Genomic DNA, 18,326 nt, shown 5'->3' on the forward strand with positions numbered 1-18,326 from the left:
TAATCAAAGATAAAATTAGACAACAAGATAAGATGAAAAAAATCCAATCCACAAACTCAAATGGCAAAGTTACTAAAGAGGATGCCAACAATTTAGAAGGTGTATAGTTCTCTTGTTTTTCTTGTTTATGTTACAAAATCATGTACTTTTAGCGAGTGAAAAGACATCATATATACTATGAGTAAACAAATAGTATTACATGTTTAATGTTGAAAATGGACCTAAACATTAAGTCACAAATGTGTGTACTGTTAATGACATAACACTGTTACTAGTAGTATTAATATAGTAGACTTTTGAACTCATCTTGTAAGTTTTGAATCATACATAGTGCCACCTAGATGTGTGACATCAATACCAAAATAGCAACAATTTGTAAATAACATCTATATTTTTCATGTGTTTTCACTTATTGGGGAGTTGCAGGTTGACATAGAAAGAAGTTGAGGTGGATTCATTTCTGTTCTTTTTTATCATTAGGCACGGTTTAAAAGTATGGTTGTGTAAATTGGAAAGAAAAAATAAATAATGTTTTTTGGGGGGAGTTGCATGTTGACATTAGTAGAATTTAAGATGGGAATCATTTTTGTTGTTATCATTGGGCACACTCTAAAATATCACTTTGTTCTGGTTGACATGGATGGAACATTTTGTCCCATTAAACAACAAATAGAGTGCATCAAGAACACCGGAACTGAAAGAAAGCACCACATTCCTTTTCTTTCATCTTCAAGACCAGGATGCCTGCACATTCTACATCACAATCCCTCATGTTCAGTAACAACAAAAAAAGTTAAGCACCACTTTGGAAGAACAATTCATCAGATTTCATCCGATGTAACATGGCTGAGAAGCGAACCAAGAGACATGATACTAGTGAGTAAACCCTGCCCTAGAGAAGAGAAGCGGTGGTGACCTACCTCACATTGAGGCTCTAGCTTTGTCTCATGTTGAGGTGAAATGTGTCTAGGCAGACTTCTAACATGTATGCTTCTTTCTTCTCCTCATACTTCCTCCACCTCCCCCTTCCTCTTCTACATCTTGGTTTCTCCCTTTGCCTAATTGGTGCCACCAGCACTGCATGGTCAGTTTAGCACAATCTCATTCTTACTAGGAACTGATACCCTGCTCGACATGAAATTTCAAATCTTGTAATTGGGTTGCTCCGGATTGGTGGTCTTAAAGAAAGGCTACATACAGAAAAAAAAGTTGAATTGTCCTACAAGTATGAAGATTTGAAACTAAGCTTTTGGTGGTGGCATGGAAGATGATAAATTTTGGGACACGATGTAGAACATTGAAGAGAGGATGTACTGGAAATGGAAGGTAAAGCTGGTGGGTAGGAGTTAAGGGACCAAGTGCTCTTAGATGGAAATTTTATTAGAATGACCATCAGTTTAGGGGGACGAGGAAAGCCTGAAGATTGAATAAGTCAATGAAAAAATGAAAGGCTCAGTATCTACCCCAAGACTCTTGAACAATCATTGTATCCAAGAAGGATACACTTAAGGCAACATGAAAAATAAGTCAATAAGAGTATCCGCAAGTTTTATAGGTTGCTAATAATTCTACATCATTCTCAAAATGAAGAGCAACAAGTAGTTGTGTAAATGATCTCAAAATGTATATATAAATTCTGGGCCAAGAAGAGGCTTGTAGCAGCCATGTAAAGCATAATGTTCCTCAGCAATGTCTCAAAGTTGAAAAAAAAAAAACACATGAGTGTAACTAAAGTAGAGCACCTGAGGGAACTAGTGTCTCCACCAACTATCTGAAGGCTTTGCATGCATCAACCAGCAATCTCATAAAAGACAAGAAAGTCGTAGAGAACTAAATGTTTAATGACCAACAAACAGATGAAAACAATACTGGGTTATCTCTTTTATCAACTCAACTCTACAATAACACAGACTCTTAAAACTTGGTCTAAATTTTTACTTGGTTTGTTGACCTAGTAAAATAAATATATAATTTTTATATTTAAAAAATCATATAATATTTTAATTTACATAAGTAGCATTCTAAAAAAGATTAAACTGAAGACAGAAGTGATAAATCAACTAGTAAGAGAGAATTGGCTCAAAGGGAAGGAAATAGTAGTATCAATTTGAGAAACCAATAGCATCAATAATTTGGACAATCATCCCTAGCACAATCCAATTATGGTTGTGAACAATTGTGTTTGTCCCAACCACTTGAGGTCAGCTGCATAATCCATTAATTAGACTATATGCACAACGCTATTATTAGTAATATACAAATCAATTAAATTTTATTTTCTTATTATATTAAAACTTTCATGGGATGGTGCATAGATGTTGGGCCATCTGATCATTCAAGTCATGGTTTGAACTTCATTCTGTGTTGGTCAAAAAGACAAATTTAGTTCCGCTACCAACCAACATGTGGAAAAAGCACGGTAAAAAATTCAAGTTCCACCTACCACCAACAAGTGGGAAAAGCACGGGCGAAAATTTTAGTTCAGCCTACCAACTAGCATGTGGAAAAGCACAATCCATAAAATCACTCCCCTGCAAACCATCAGTGGCGTACAAACCTTAAATACAAACCCTTCTAGCAATGTTGACAAAGGTGCAGCTCCTTATTATTTACAAAAGACAAAATGCAAGTCTAGCAAGGATGAAACTTGTGCGTGGAAGTCACAAGAAACGAAAGTCTTGTGATGCACTTTTTGTTGCAAGATCTAGTGACCTCCATAGATTTGGATCAATGACAGTGAAATATGAGTCTCGTAGACAAGAAAGTGTTGCTATTAAGAGATCAAGTGTGTGGTTCAGGATACAACATCATTGAGACGAAAGTTTCGTGACATCACTGTCCATTGCAAGATCAAGCAACATAAAAGTCAGGCTTCATCCCAATCTCTTCCTGATCTGTGAGATCCATGAGTTCCTCAACTACACTGGTAATCTTCTTCCTCCTCTACTTCCACTTCTCCTCTTTGGTGTTCAGCACACCCTCTAGCACCGAGACTTAGAGCACACAGCATCCCTCATGCCTATTGGGGACTGAAACTCCAGATCAACTCAAGAATTTAAACCTTGATTCAACCAAGGGATTTCCTTCATATTCACCCGAACATTTTGGCATTCAACTTTACAAAAGGAATAATTAAGGGCATCCATAGTTGTGGGAGCTCTCCAAGAGCTCCCTCAATGCCACATCAGCACCATGTCAAAAGTAAAAAACCTTGCACACCTCTCCACTATAAAGAAATCTCGCACCAACTTCTTTATGGGTCCCACATTTTCTCAAAAAAAAAAATATTTTAAAAAGGAAGGAGCGGCTCCCTACAGAAATGAGGGTGCTCCCTCCCACTAGAGCCACGTAGACAATGGGCGCTCCCAATTATGGATGCTCTAAATAAAGGAGAGTTCATGAGATGGTGCCTAGATGATTACATCACTTTCCATCTCTATTTTTCTTTATACTAAGTTCACAATAGAATCTATCTATAGTCCATATATTGCATGTAAATACTCTTCCAAAACTCAAAACTAGTGGTGCATAGATATTTCTCATTATATTTTTCTTATAATATTCATGGAAAAATTTACCATCAAGATAGTCTTAAGTTTGAGGAAATAAAATGTTTCATTGTTTTCAATAAAGATACCTATTATATAAAATCCTAAAGTAAACCTACTACATCTAATAATTTAAATCTCAAGCAATGATGATGAAATGACTTAGCTATTTATGTTGAATGAAATCAAAGTGAAAACCTAGTAGTGTTGATCTTTTAACATCTATAATTAACTAAGCTAGGGAAGGAGAAGCAAACTTGTACCTCGATAGCGGAGAGCAATGGACGAGAAGCAAAGAAGAAGAGGCAGGAGAAGAGATCATGACATGGTCCTTGAGCCTTTTCCATCGTCATCCTAAGTGGATTGATTGGCAAATATTCAGGGCTAGGGTGGTCAAGACTCCAAATTCATGCACAAGAGGGGGGAGCAAGTGTCGAAAGTTGTGTGACTATCAATTGAAAAATAACTTTTACATCATTAGAATTATTTGACTAATATTAATTTATAAATTATTCATCATATTTTAATATTAATTAACATATAAAATATAGTTAGTTACTAAATATTATATTTAGTTTACAAGAGAAAGTTTAGAAATAACTATTGGAAGGAGATGATAGTACCAACATTAACGGTGAATATATAGTGCACCTTTCTTTTTGATTCTTGAAAATTACAAAACTTAAATGCAATTGGTAAATTTGAGTATGCACATGTGCGATTAATATATAAAAATTGTAAATATATAGCACAAATAAATAAAAAATAATCACAATGCTAATAAATAGGTATAAAATGATTTAGAGAACATACTCTTACTCCATAACTTGTCAAGTGCCCCTCAATATTCACTAATTTACCCCTTTAAATGAAGCATTGGGTAAGCCTCCACAAGTGAGTATGATATAGTGCTAGTGTTGAGATAATGTTTCTCGCTTGTGATTAGGTTTGATTATGGTGTTTTGATGATTTGACAATATGCTTGAATTAGGTGTATTCAGGTGATTATTTGACAATATTTATTTGACCAAGATTTAAAATCTCGAGTCGTATAGGAGTTTTGGACTTTGGCTTATAAGATTTCAGTACCATATCATGCCATATTTCTATGGTTCCGATACTTATTTGATTAAATTATTAATAATAACATAATTAACTCCCCTTAATAAATGTATTTTTAATTAATATTTTAATATAACTAATTATTTAGCTCATAAATCATTATATTGTTAATGTATGTCGATTCTTTTGTTTATTATTTTGATCATCTCAAATTTAAAAATTAGAAATGCCTATAAATTTAGTTTTAATTTTAAGCTTTAGTTATATTTCATATTTCTTTCATTCCATAAGAATTTATAAGTATAATTTATTAAATTTTTGTAGGTAAAATACAAAAACAAATGAGATCTTCTCGAGTCCAACAAAAACTTCAACATACTTTACTTTTAAATTCTGGAAAATTAAAGCATTTTCATATTTGAAAGCATAGTCTCAGTGCTTTTGTGTTGATTATGTAATTTTATTTGAAATGAATTGATATTTGCATGAATTTATTTAATTGTGTTTAAAATTTTTTTATGAACATTTAATATAGCATTAATATCACTTTTTATAATTTTGTTTGATAAACCCTAAATAAAAAAGTGTACGATGCAATGAAATAAATTAAAACTTTATCATTTAATTTTAATTTGATTTTGTTTCTTAAACTCCACACCAATTGTGATTGTAGTGTATCTTAAATGGTATCTCAATAAAATAAATTAAAATATTTTAAAATATTTATTTAATTAAATTAAATATTTTTTATTTAATTAAAATGGCGTATTGAACCCTAATTATTTGTTGATGTTTGAATTAAAGTTGAGAGAAGGTATAAGGATGATAAAAAATTTGAGATTTAATCAAAGTGGCAAGTCATATCCTAATTATTTTTTATCACTTGTCCACATAATCTATATGGGTATTTACAGAAGTTTAATAACTAACTAATCAAGTTTAATAACTAACAAAAAAATTTCCTATTTAAATTTTTATATTTTAAATTATTTTTTAAAGAAATAAATAACTAATTAAGTTAAAGAAAAGTAATATGTTATATTTTATAGGCAAGTGGAAGTTGTTTTAGGATTAAATTTTAAAACAACTATGATGATTACGATCAAATGAGTTCGAACCAAATTGGATTTAGATTTATTTTAGTCTATTTAAAACTAAACTAAATTAACATATAAGAAAGTTTGGTTCAGTCTTAATTAGATTTGGTTAGTTTTATTTTTATAAGGTTAGGAATAACATAATTATTTAATTAGGTACACAACTTGTTGCCCACCACCCGAGTGGGCAAACCGCCCATCGCTTGGAGTGGTCATTGTGCCCACCGCCTGCAACTGACCATCACATCTGCTTTCCATTGTGTCTCTCTCCCGTAAATTTTTCCTCCTCTTCTCATTCTCTTTGATTTTTCTTTTCTTGAGTTGATCGAGCTTGGGCGATCAACTTGGTTAATTGATTGGGGAGCCAATTTGTAGTGCTGAAAAAAAATAATTTTTATGTTATTTAATTGATTTTAAGGTCATCATATATATATATATATATATATATATATATATATATATATATATATAAAGGGGTCCGAATAACTAATATATTAAGTAATGAATTAATGGACCCAACCCAATTAACTAGCCAACTAACCTTCCTTACCTTTTTAAATATATTTTATTGAGAAAAGATTTCCCGCTCAAATTATTGTCGCCGCCCCTCCCTCTTCCCCCTACCCTTAGCAATCCTAGGGGAAATTGAGGAAGAACGGTGTTGGATCACCTCACATCATTCTCCTACGTCAGACGCTCGATATTTTTTCACCCACAAAACCCTAAGGCAAAATTTTTAACATTATTTCCTGCACTATATGGATCATATTATGTATGTTTTGATGTTTGATACATATTTTATTATTAATGAATATGTTTTTCAATTGTTACGACGATTTGACGAAGTTCTAACGACTTTTTGATTAGAAAATGTTAATGTTGGAATTTTCGAGATTTGTTGCTGCCATAGGGACATTGGAAGGGGGTTTGAGGGGCTGAGAAGGTGGGCTTATGTCGAGGTAAAAGGTTGTTGTCAAGGGGGGAGGGTTGCGTTGTTTTTGACGGAAGTTCTATCGACTTTTGGCTGGAATTTTAATGCTGGAAGTTTTGAAAATCTGTTGCTGCATTGGCGATGCTAGAAGGGATTGAGGGCTAAGAGGGGGTGCTGCTATGTCAAGGAAAAAAGAGGCTGGTGTCAATGGGGGAGGGTTGTGTTGTTTTGACTGAAGTTCTATCAACTTTTGACTTGAATTTTGATGCTGAAAATTTCAAAAATCTGCTACTGCCTTGGGATGCTGGAAGGGGTTAAGGGGCTGAGAGGGAGTGTTGCCAGGTCAAGGAACAAGGGGATGGAATCAAGGGGAGAAAGGAGGGGGGATGGCTACGTCGGAGGGGGGCTGTGCGAATAAGGGTTCAATGAAGAGGGTTCGGTCAGCCGGGGGTGTAGGGGCTGGGAAGGTGCGTGAGGGCGTGTGGCAGTGTTCCCTAAAACAACATCGGTATTTATAGTATTTTTGTTTAATATTCATGTCTAAGCACCTTTAATTCTTTTATCATAACTTTTAGTAAGGTTTTCAATGCATGAAAAATTAACTGTATGTTTTAGTATGCAAAGTAAAATTGTATTATTTTGTTTATATGGTTGTCAATGCATGAAAGGTAAGCTATTTTTCTTGTTAATGAATATGGCAATGTGACGAGTAAAGGAGTCCGGCTTAAGAGGATACTGAAATTCTTTATCAAATATGAGGAAAAAGGAGTTGTGGGATCTGGCTTAGAAGATACTGGAATCCTTACCCAAGGCAAGTGGAACTCGGCTTAGAGGATATCAAAAAACCCTACCAAACCTAGTACTATGGTAAGGATTCGGCTTAGATGATACCGGAAACCTTACCAAAGCTTGTGAAACTCGGCTTAGAGGATACCGAGGAACACTACTGAACCTAGTACTAGGGTAAAAGTTTGACCAAACGAACAGAGGTTAGGAAAAGAAAAAGGGACCACATTCAATGATATGAACTCACTTAAATATTTTGATGTTGAAAGTTAAGATTTGATATTATTTTATTAAAGTTTGAAGGTCCATGGTACTAAAGATCAACGAGGTTTAAATTTAAAATGTTCAAGGTATTTTCTTTTATATATATAAGCATGTGATTGTATGTTTAATTCTTGCTATAAAATGTTTGAACTTACTGAGTCTTTAGACTCACTAGATCCATATGGTGCAGGCAACAACGAGATGAAGGGTCTTGATGGATGAGCTAGCTCACACTAGGCAGTGCACACGTGGGGGCCTTGTCCTTTCTTCTATTTGTTTATATTATTGTTTTTTTTTTTGTAGTTGGGATGTTGAGGTCCTTTTATGAGTCGATGATGTAATTGCTGGTAGATATCTGGGATTCCTTATTTTAGTTGGTTGAACATTCGGATCTTTAAGTTTTCTTTTATTCACATGGTTGATTCTGATGTCCAAATAGTTTTAACTGCTTTCTAGTTGAACCTATTTAAGATGCACCACATCGGAGTGGACTTATTTAAATAAGTTTTAGGAGAAAGGTTTTGTACAACGTGGTTTGAAAGTAATAAGAGGATAAAATTTTAGGTTGTTTCACAATTACAACATAAAACTCCAAGATGGTCATCAAGTTTGATAAAGGAATTGAAGACATGTGAATTGCTTATGATGTTTTAACCTTAGGTTTATTAATAAGCATAGACTATATTGATACTGTAATGGCTAAGGAAAAGCTTAGACTTCCTAATGCTTTGTTTTAGTTGAAGCCTCGCGGCATTAGGGGTGTTCCCATGTCATATTTATTGACGGCTCAAATCTCAAACCTTAGGTCAACCTACAATTAGCTATAAATATAGGGGATTTGCCCAAATAGTGCAAATTGATTAAAAATTATTGAGTCAATTAAAGTAGGTCTTACAAAGAGATAGCAGTTGATTAAATGCAAAGTTTGGACGATAGAATCTTTTTGTTTAACAATAGGATTCCAGTTAAATGTGTATTTGATGATATGCATCAAATGCGTAGAGTACCATAAGATTTAGAGATTGAGTTAATCAACTTTGGGTGATAGACTTGATTAATCAAGTATGGAGTCAGTTGAGACCATGGTTCAAAATCTCAAATTGAAGCTTCGATCGTTAACTAGAATGATATTATTTTAATTTTGTGCCAATGTTTTGATACATGGTCTGGTAATGGATTGGAGTTGAAGAAGGAGATAGAGTATATGATTTTAAATCTTGTACCATGTCAAGGCAAAATAGTTGAAACATAACATTCCGGTAAATTATTGAAACTCAATATCACTAAGCATAGTCCTTTCTTTGCTTTATCTCTTTTTGCCTTCAACCTAATTGTCACTGATACCATGCATTGAAAACAATAGTATCTTTCAAGTAAAAATTAAAATTATGACATGGCTTGAGATTTTAAACCTTAATGCTGAGTTGTATCAAGTTTCTATGATCTACTAAAACGAAATGGTAAGTATGAAATTTCAAACCATGGTCGAGTCTTAAACTAGAAGATGGTCATCAATCTTGATAAAGGAACCCAATATTCCTTGTGATATTGTAATCTTAGATTTCTTTTTGGATCTCGATTGTATCGATGTTGTGATGGCCAAGGTAAAATTAGACAATCTAGAGCTTTCTTTTTCTTGAACACTTATGACTTTAAGTTGTTCGCAATTTATGATGTTATTGTTCCTGAGTTGTCTTTGCTGACAACTTTGGACTCAAATTCTAGATCAACTTATAACAAACTAAAAGATGATCAAAAGAAATTGTCTAGACAGTCTCAGCTCTAATTTGATTCAATCTAATGTAGTAGACTAGTCGACAGAGTAGGTCAATCAGCTAGAGTAGGTTAGCCGCCAACAATAGGCTTGTCAACTAGAACAAAAGTTAACAATGACTAAAGGGTTTAGACAACAAAAGATTTTTTTTGTTTGAGCTCCAATCATTTGGATGACTTTTTCAATTAACTAAAACAATGACGAACAAGTATTAAGTTGACTCAAAATGTTATCATTAGTTATAATATTTAAATTTTGAATTACTAGTAGACTAGACCATATATCCAATCAACTAAAGATCTCTATTTAGTTTTTCTACCATATCTCATTCAAGCCTTGAAGACATTTTGGGTACTAAGACTTAATATTTTATATTCTCATTTATCATTCTAAATAGAGATCAAGTACCCAAAGCATATCCAAGAACTTAGATAAAAAATGTAAGAAAATCTCATCAATGATTTATCCTTGGAGGTTATAGTTACTATTGTAGAGACGTTTAACATTTTGATTCGATACTGTATCATGTCATGTCAATGTGGATTCAATACTCTTTTTTTCTTTTTAAATCTAAGTGTATAAATTAAAAGATTATTTTCATTAATATTCGTATGCTATAAATGCTCATTATTACTAATAAGTTCATACTTAGGTGTTTTCTATTAAATTCATGCTTCAAGATTACCTCATGAGCTCTTTTGTGCCTATTTAAATTTTTGTAAAATATATATTTTTATTATTATTGCAATGTAAGTCTTAATCACTTATAATTTTATTACAAAGGAATTGAGTCCAACAACTTGCATCTAGAATGGTCAAAGAAATTTGGTTTCTATTGCTTATGTTAATCATTTATCTGAATATTTTAAATTCAAATTATTCATGAAATTTAAAGTGTCTTCTAAATTTCATTTAAGATTGAAAATAAAATTAGATATATCCTATTGTATAAGTAAAGGGATCAAGGGATTATTTCTTTATGGATTAGTTTTTACTCTATATGCTTTTTGTTTTTTTTTATTTTAAAAAATCAATTTCTATGTTATACTCTATATAAAATTTTAAGTGTTAAAGAACTTAAAATTGTTAGTTAAAAGCAAATAAACATATCTATTTTTTCTAAAAAGAATTAATACATCACTATCCTAAATTAAAAAATCAACCCCATAATTTTCTAACACCCAAATTAAATCACCATCCTAAGAAATGCAATATTGATGTTGATTTCTCCATGTACCCCTCAACGTATCTTAATTCACACTGAAATTTAGACATAAATTTATACCACTAGAATCGGACTGGATAAGGATACACATAAATGTCCCGATATCTCATATCACAATATGCATGAGTTATGACCCATCAAACAGAATTAATCTCAACAAGTTCTCTTGCATATCTTTATAAACATGAGTTTTACTTTTGTTTGTCACCTTTATATCAGTGTAGATTCTAACTCTTAATAACTCGCGTCATGATCAACATCTTGAATTGTATACTGATGTGCGTAAATGTTATGATGATTTATACATGTTTTTACGCACATTCACTTCCTTTATATATACATATTCTTTGTATGATCGCATCTTTTATCATATATTCATCATATATACTCTTTTGTACGGATATATGCTCTTTGTTTGATTTTATGTTGACAGGGACAACTTTCGGAGCGAAAACAGCGTTTGTCGACGCATCGAAGCGAGCTAGAGAACATGGTCATGCAACCCTTGCACGGTCGTGCGGCCAAACAGAAGAGAAGAAGTGCACGGCCGTGCAAGGGTGCACGGTCGTGCAACCCTTGCAAGGTCGTGCGGCCAAACAGAAGAGAAGAAGTGCACGGCCGTGAAAGGGTGCACGGTCGTGCAACCCTTGCACGGCCGTTCGGCCAATCCAGAGGCGGATCAGAACACAGCCGTGCAACCCTGCACGGTCGTGCCCCCCATGACCGAGGCCAAGCAGCACATGACCGTGCAACCCTGCACGGCCATGTCCCCATAACCAAGAAATGGCACAGCCATGCCATCCTTGCACGGCCGTGCCGATGCGCCGCGCCCTAGCCTATAAAAGGGGTTTTAACCCTTTTTCCGAGGAGAGAGCCGGGAGGCGAGCCGTCAAGAGGAGAATCATTCTGGTGTCGTTCCACGCCGTCCAGAACATCGATCCAACGATCTTTCATCACCACATCAACTCCAGAAGCAAAGGATTGGATCCGAAGATCACTCATCGTCATTGGATAAGCATATTTCTTCTTTCTCTCTTTGTTTTTGAGGATTGTATGTTTAGATTTACTATGTCTTCGAGTTTTTCTCCAGCGTCTATGAAGTAGAGTCCTTGTTCTAGGATAAGGGAGTAATTGTGGATTGGTTATGATGTAAGACTCATATTACACTTATATTCATTGGATGATTTCGCTTGCTTTGTTTCAACTACTCGATCTTTGTCGTGTTGATTGATTGTATAGGAATTGCCAACCTCGTAGAGGGAATACCTTAGATCGTACACCCGAGGGGCCCTAGTGACAGGGGTAACCCGTTCACGGATATCTAGGGTACTTTCCTTGAAAGGAGAGGCGATGCCTCCACAAGAAAGTAAGAGACCAAACTAAGCTTCTTAATTCTATCCTTGATAATGTCAATAAGAGTCGTGTCCTTGTGATCTACCGAGGCGCCCTAGTGACAGGGGTTAACCGTAACAGGATTTCATAGGGATCGTCTTTGTTTGGCGCTCAAGGATAGCTGCTTTAGTTTTCGGCGAATGCATGCCGATGGACAATGAATATAGGGCAGTATGAGGCACATCAATACCACCACAATGAAACCGAACTCCTAGAACTCTTCATTAACTAGGTTGATTTTCTTTTCGTTGCTAATTCTCATTCCCCGCTTTCTAATCTCTTTTCCTAGATTACTTACAACCATCGATAGTGTAGCTAATTCTAAGTGTGTCATCACTAGTGTTTATAATCAGTCCATGTGGGTTCGACAATCTTTTATATTACTGACGATGAATCCATGCACTTGCGGAATCATAACAAGTTTTTGACGTCGTTGTCGGGGACTGCGTCTATAACATTAGTGATAGTCATACTAGATTAGACTAGACTTTGTTTTCTTTTCCTGCATCTTTCCTTTAGTTTGCATTCTTGTTTTTCTTTACTTTCTGCATTTTTATTAAAAATACCAAAAATAATATTATTTCATTTTTTTTTCTTTACTATAGTTCATATTTTATTTTTGTATGCGAAGAGTTAATCTTTCAGGACAGCTCCTACTGTTTGATCCAGAGATTGATAGGACTTTCCTGAGGAGAAGAAACCTGCAGAAGGCATTTCAAGCAGCACAAGAATCTTCAGAGATGGCTGATAAATTGTTAAAGGATTATGCAGCACCTTATGCACGAGGGGTTCGGTCTAGCATCACTCGACCGCCAATCGAAGCTAACAACTTTGAGATCAAGCCTGCAGTAATTCACATGGTTCAGCAGAATCAATTCGGAGGAGGACCGCATGATGATCCAAACCACCACTTGGAGCTTTTCTACGAGATCTACGGCACCATGAAAGTGAACGGAGTCCCTCCAGAAGCAGTAAGGTTATTGCTTTTCAGATTCTCCCTGAAAGACAGAGCCAAGCAGTGGCTAAATTCCTTTCCAGCAAATAGCATTACATCTTGGGAACAGTGTGAGCAGAAATTCCTGGACAAATTCTATCCACCGAGCAAAACTGCCCACATGAGGAACTTGATTACAAGCTTCAAACAGGTGGACTCAAAATCATTAATTGAAGCCTGGGGCAAATTCAAGAGTATGCTGAGACAATGCCCACATCATGGCCTTGAGAAATGGTTGGTTCTACACACCTTCTACAATGGAATCAACTATCACACGAAGGTATCCCTCGATTCTGCAGCAGGAGGAGCACTGATGAACAAGAGTCTTGATGAAGCTGAAGAGATCATAGAGAATGTAGCACAGAATCACCATCAGTGGGCATTAGAAAGATCTGGTGGTTCTTTCTCAGGAACCCAATAAAAGCGTCAGGGAAATTCAACGTAGATGCAGTCACTCTCATGTCCGCAAAGCTGGACGCTCTGATCAAGAAGTTTGAGGCCATGGGAAACAACAACAACACGGCCAATGCGATAGTTTGTGTTTGCGAAACTTGCGGCAGTATGGATCATGCTCAAGATACTTGCCCCCTAGAGCCAATACAAGCACAGATAAACCAACTTGAGCAGTGTGATGCAATAGTCAGCTACAACCAAAGGCAAAATAATCTGTACTCCAATACATACAATCCAGGTTGGAGGAATCACCCAAACTTCTCATACCGGAACAATCAGGATCAAGGGCCAGCAAAACAAAACTATCATCCTGGACAACAGAGCTATCAACCTGGACAACAGAGCTACTCACCTGGGCAGCAGAACTACTCAGCTGAACAACAAACTTTTCAACAGCAACCTTCACAATTGTCCAGAATTGAAAAGATGCTTGAAGAAGCTCTCTTAGAGCAAAAGGAGATGAAGAATGAGATCAAGCTGTTAACTCAAAGAATGGAAAATTCTGAGAAGCATCAAAAGATGCAAGACATGCAGATAGCCCAATCCATCTCAAGGGAATATTTCTAGGGAAGTCAGATATAAATCCAATGGAACATTGCAACCGCATTGAGTTGAGGAGCGGACGTATTGTGGGAGACCCCAAATCATTACTCAGAAGGAACCTGACTCAGAGAAGGAGTCCTCTCTCCTAATGCCCAATCAGACTCAAAACAAGGATGGAGAGGAGACTACTAAAAAAGTTGAAGAAACTCTGCAAGTTCCCCCACAGAATCAGACGATTCCTTTCCCTCAGAAACTGATAACCTCCCAGAAGGATGAAGAGTTCAACCGATTCCTGAAGAAGATCAAGAAAATTTACATAGAAGTACCACTGATAGATGCACTGCACCAAATGCCGAAGTTCGCAAAGTTCTTAAAGGGTGTTTTATCTAACAGGAGGTAGAAGGGCGACTTCGAGACCATAGCATTAACAGAGAATTGCAGCGCTCTCCTTATGGCAAATTCTCCACCAAAGCTTCAGGATCCAGGAAGTTTCTCCATGCTGTGCAAAATTGGTTCTGAACTCATACCGAGAGCTTTCTGCGACTTGGGGCCAGCGTTAGCCTACTTCCGTACTCTTTATGTAAGAAGTTGAGCCTCCAGAACATTAAACTGACTACTATGTCACTACAATTAGCTGACCATTCATGCAGATACCCAATGAGAATAGTGGAAGACGTGCCAGTAGAAGTGGGTGGATGTATAGTTCCCACAGATTTTATTATCTTGGATATGGCGGAAGACCCCAAGATACCTATCATTCTTGTAAGACCATTCCTTGCCACAGCTGGAGCCATCATCGATGTAAAAAGTCACAGATTATCCTTGGAGATCGGCAAAGAAAAGATCGAGTTTGATTTATCTGATTCCTCCATCTGCAACCCCTCTTCTCAGGGCAATTCTAGCAAGATCAACATACACAAAGTCGAGGAGTGTAATTTCCATGAGAGTTCCCCTCCAGCGAGCAACAAGAAATACATTTGTCCTGTACGAGCGAAACTGAAGGCGCAGACTGGAGCATTAACCCTAGGAGGAGAGTCGTGTTTCCACGGGTTTAGTCCGCATTAACTGAAATGGGGTCGAGCTAAAGACCTAAAACAAGCGCTTCTTGGGAGGCAACCCAAGGGTTTTTTTTCCTTTCATTATAGTTCGTTGTTCTAGTTTGGTGAGTTTAGTGGAGCATTTTTAATGTTTCTTTATTTTTTGGATATTCGTTTTCAGGATGTGCAGAACCTCCACGAGCTGGCCGTGAGCATTTCATGGGCGTGGAGGCATCAGAGGTACCGAAAGAGCGAAGGGCGAGTCACCATGAGCCTAAAGGAGTCGGTCGTGTGATCCCACACGGTCGTGCAAAGCCAACAGAAGGATGAAGGTCACGGGTCGTGCAACCTTACACGGCCGTGTGGCCTATGCAGAGGAAGGAAGGACACAGGTCGTGCCACACGGCACAGCCGTACGAGACTGCTAGATAAAGAGATGACTAGGGTCGTGTCGATTGGCACGACCGTGAGATTTGTCCAAAGAAGAGGAAGGACTGGGTCGTGCTAACTGGCACGGCCGTGCGGCCTTGGCCGAAGGGAGAACAGAGGAGGGCGTGCCAATCGGCACGGCCGTGCAGAGCCCTACCTAACCCGGTCGTGTCTATAAGACACGACCATGATCCTACTCGTGTGCGCCACCCACCCATCCAAAAAACCCTATTTCCATCTCCTCTCCCAAAAGTCTTCTCCTCTCTACTACACCTCATCAAACCCTGATTTCCCATCTCTAGAGCTCACTTTTGCTTAGATCCACATCTAGATCTAACACTTCTTCAAGCCACAATTCCGAAAAGAGAGAAGAATCTTCCCTATTTTTCCTTCTTTCTTTTCCTCTTCCATCCTCAAGACCCATCCACAAGAAATTCCTCAAAACCTTGCACCATGTCGCAGATCTTGAAGAGACTTCGTCGAGGAAGCGGTGGATCTGGCGAAGGAGATGCACCGGGAGGCGACAAAGGCAAAGGGAAGGTTTCTACTTCAAAAGGCAATGGAAAAAGGGTGGCACGCGATGAAAGTAACGAAAATGAGTTTAATATTATTTTTAGAAATCATGAACAAAAAGCTAAATATGATATCCTTGTCGCTAGGAAAATCACATGCACTAAATATATGGATACCATTACTATGGACATGTTAGGAATTAGGGATGATGTAGATTGGATGATAAGCTCTTTAGACTAGAATGATATTATGTACGCTCATGCACCGACTTACCCCCGCCTAGTCCTTGAATTTTTGAGCTCACTTGATGTTAAATTTTCTTCTGAAGATGACTACGTAGGGGTCATAACTTTTAGGATGATGAATAATGAAGTTCAGTGGACTTTTAGTGATTTCAATAATTATTTTGGTTTACCCATCAGTGGTGCCCGAGGATTTGATGATGAAATTAGATGGAATGAATTTTGGACGTCAATAGCCGGATCAAAAGACCCTTATGAACCCTCTAGAGCCAAGGCATCCCGAATGTAAAAACCGACCTTTAGATACCTTCACTGAGTGATGAGCAAAACGATCTTTGGTCGAGGAGAGAGTGATGGGTGGTTAGAAAGATAGAACTCTATTCTCCTTGGGCGATGTTGAATAAAGTTGATTTTGATTCGGGATTTCATTTTTGCAAACTTTATCGAGGGCAGCTAAGGCATCTTCGGGGATGATAGTATTTGGTGGATTGATCACCCAAGTAGCATTCAATTTGGGTTGTGCACTTGATGGATTAGATGTGATTCATGGTAATGACAAGATCGACATTGATTCTTGTCTTGCTATGAAGATGATTTGTCGGGATGAGAATGAGTTTGCTTTCCCTAGAAACAATGGTTTTCCATTACCCCTTCCTTGCCCCGAGCACATTTCAGTTCGCGACCCTGCGAATTGGGTGATTACTGATTTACACCCCGAAACTGTACCCTCCATTGTAGAAGAATCCGAGTACCATCAAGAGCCCTCGTCATCAGGACTCCTGCAACCTTCCGGATATCTGGAACCTCCTAGACACTCTTTTGCATATGGCACGGGATCCTCTACGTTTGATTTTTCTGACTTCCGTACCTCTTTAGACTCCCTTCATGAGAAGCAAAATACCCAACAACGATTGTTGGAGGGTCGCTTCAAGTTATCTGACGACCAGTTTAGGGAGGTACAGGATCATTTTCGATTCACTAGGGACTTCTATAGTCAGGTGACAGGGTTTGTTCAGGACTACGACGTTGACCAGGAAAGAATGAGAAATTTTATGGATGATATGGATATCACTAGACAACAAGTGAATGCCCTATATCAATATCATCAACACCTTGGTCATCTTCCTGGTATGCCTAGATTTCCCCCGACACACATCGGGGACCCCCTTATCCCCCACCCCCGCCACTGTATTGATTTCACCGGGACGATGAAAAGTCTAAGTCTGGGGTATTGTATCTTTCTGCACAACCTGAGTCGAGTCGAGTTTTCTTTTCTTTTTGCATTTTATTTTGTTTTGCATATTTTATTTTATTAGTCTGTTTTGTTTATTTGCATTTTTCTAGTCTCATGTTTTTATTTGCATCTCATTCGCACTTTGCTTTGTTTAGTTAAGAACATCAAATCTTCTACTTTTTTGCTACTTGTCTGATAGCAAAATGACTAGCATTTTCTTAGTTTATGAGTTGTCAAGATAGGGTTAGTATGTTTGGTGTATCTCCTTTCTCTATCTCTAGTAGCATGAAATAAGCTAAGTATTGTACGGAGTTTGCTATAAGTTTTTGGCCTAACCTTAAGGATCTTATTTACACTACACTTAAGTACTTGAGCATGAATAGTAGAAATATTTTTGGAATAGTTATGATTCATCCAAATTGTTTAGTACTGTTGTTTCCATGGGGATTTCTTATTTACATTTTGATTACTGGACGACCTCGGATCATGGAAGCTCATTTGGAAAAATCTAAATCCCAACATATGCATCCCGCATGTGTGATTAGTGCTACATAGCACCAAAAAAAAAGGGGGGATAAAAAACAGTTGTCGTGAGTGGAAACTAACAATTCACCCCTTTGAGACCGAGTTAGGTTACTGGGGAAATGAATGTTATGTTTCTCTTGATTCCGAGTAACATCCTTTGAGACCTTGTGTAACTTAAGAAAAACGAACCAAGTATGTGGCAGGTAAGTGCCTATCACCGGAAATATTAGGAACTCAATTGTATGACAACTTAACTAGGACAAAGAATTGAAACTTG

At 36.9% G+C, this 18,326-nt stretch overlaps 1 protein-coding gene across 6 annotated transcripts in view; it reads right to left on the reverse strand.

Moving 5' to 3' along the window:
* Positions 1 to 18,326, reverse strand: part of LOC121985343 (P-loop NTPase domain-containing protein LPA1 homolog 1-like) — a 114,371-nt gene that overhangs the window by 61,827 nt on the left and 34,218 nt on the right. The gene's annotated exons all lie outside the window — the stretch shown is intronic.

The sequence above is a fragment of the Zingiber officinale genome, chromosome 5B (genome assembly GCF_018446385.1).
Source record: "Zingiber officinale cultivar Zhangliang chromosome 5B, Zo_v1.1, whole genome shotgun sequence".
In the NCBI taxonomy this organism is placed as follows: domain Eukaryota; kingdom Viridiplantae; phylum Streptophyta; class Magnoliopsida; order Zingiberales; family Zingiberaceae; genus Zingiber; species Zingiber officinale.